This window comes from Herpailurus yagouaroundi, unplaced genomic scaffold (assembly GCF_014898765.1).
Source record: "Herpailurus yagouaroundi ecotype Mexico unplaced genomic scaffold, PumYag 100, whole genome shotgun sequence".
NCBI lineage: Eukaryota > Metazoa > Chordata > Mammalia > Carnivora > Felidae > Herpailurus > Herpailurus yagouaroundi.
In genome coordinates, this window is record NW_024412391.1 from 84,804,973 (window position 1) to 84,806,679 (window position 1,707).

General features: G+C 47.0%; 1 long non-coding RNA gene across 1 annotated transcript in view; it reads left to right on the forward strand.

Annotated features, from left to right (window-relative positions):
* The window catches only part of LOC121028118 (uncharacterized), a 1,281-nt gene extending 370 nt beyond the window's left edge, over positions 1 to 911 (forward strand). The window contains exons 2-3 of the long non-coding RNA XR_005789081.1: positions 72 to 104; positions 790 to 911. This is a non-coding gene — a long non-coding RNA (uncharacterized LOC121028118). The remainder of the gene's footprint in view (positions 1 to 71; positions 105 to 789) is intronic.
* Positions 912 to 1,707: the final 796 nt, after the last annotated feature.

Here is a 1,707-nt window from a genome sequence, read left to right on the forward strand (position 1 = left end):
GGGGGGGGGGGGATATTTTTATTTGTTTACTTCTATTTATTTATTTTTTTGCAACCGTTCTTTCCAAACAGCCCCCAGAAAGGGGAGCGAGCATTCAGTGTAAGGTAGGTGCTGTCTATTCGCGGTAGGAATTGGGTCTTCTGGTTCCAGGCAATAGAATTAGTTCATATTTGCTTAGTTTCAGATTTGGAAGCTTTATGGAGAATCATTTACAAGGAAAAAAAAAAAAGGAAGGAAGGAAGGAAGGAAGGAAGGAAGGAAGGAAGGAAGGAAGGAAGAAAAAAGAAAAAAAGAGGGTTTTCTAAATGTGTAGTATGTTCTGGAGGCCCTTCTCCACTATACCCTAGATGGGGTCCAGGATTTCTTAGCCTGGCACTCAAGGTCATCAGTCATCTCAGGTCTGCAGCCTGACCTCTGAGAGCTTCCCTCCCAACCGCCAGGCATCACACGGCTTGACCGGTTGACCATGTACTGCGTTCTCGAACTCTCACTAAGGCTTAGCTGGAGAATGGAGTTTTTTTCCTTCTCTAGTGTCACTCAGGAAAACATTTGTGAAGCCCCTCCTCTCCTCTCTCCACCCCCAGGCTCCTCTCCTGGGCCCCAGGACTAGGGCAGGGATTCAGGAATAAAAAAGGTGCAAGGGCGATGTTCCAGGCCCTGACTACTCTGCTCTACTCTAACTTGAGTTTGAACTTGCCACTTCAACCCACCCCCACACACAGGGGAGCAGCCTTCTTTTCCTTCTGCTAATACCACCCTCTCTTCCTCCCACCGCCTGATATGCTCCAGGCACCCAGAACCTCCTGTTCCTGAAACCACAGTTCCTGAACCCGTGTTCTCATCGCTGACTATGGGGTCTTTGCTTGGTTTCATCCCTCTTCTGGCCCTGATCTTTACCCACTACCTCTCACCTCTCAATTTTATTTTTATACCCTTATTTCTTTTTTATTTTATTTTTTTTTAATTTTTTTTTAATGTTTATTTATTTTTGAGACAGAGAGAGACAGAGCATGAACAGGGGAGGGGCAGAGAGAGAGGGAGACGCAGAATCTGAAACAGGCTCCAGGCTCTGAGCTGTCAGCACAGAGCCCGACACGGGGCTCGAACTCACGGACCGAGAGATCATGACCTGAGCCGAAGTCGGACGCTTAATCAACCAAGCCACCCAGGCGCCCCATGATACCCTTATTTCAAAGTTTGGCCTGGTTCTCTGTTGCCTATAAAATAAATTCCAGAACTCCTGGCAGGCTCCTTCACGATCTGCTCTAACTTCTGTCTCCATCCTCCAGTGAGAAGAATTGCTTTCATTCTAAGCCTTTGCACGGGAGACTCCTCTTACCTAGAATATTCCTCCATTTTTTTTTTTCCACCTGGTAAACTTGTTCATCTCTCAGACTTGCTCAGTTGTTACTTCCTCCGTGAAGTCTTTCCCGAGTCCCTGTGTGTTTAGCTGTAATAGTACCTGTCGCATCGTTACGATTGCATGTCTGACTATACAAAATGTCCCTTCTTGGAGGACAATTTGTCATTTATTATTGCGTGACCTTATTTCCTACCCAACACAAATGGACCCACAGATAATCACAATACTCCAATCTCACCGCCTCCTCATTCCCACCCGTGTGAAGGACTTCAAGACCCATCAACCCCCTCCTCACCCCAGTCATTGCTGAGAGTCCTGGGGTTTTCCGTGTGTCCTCTGCCTTG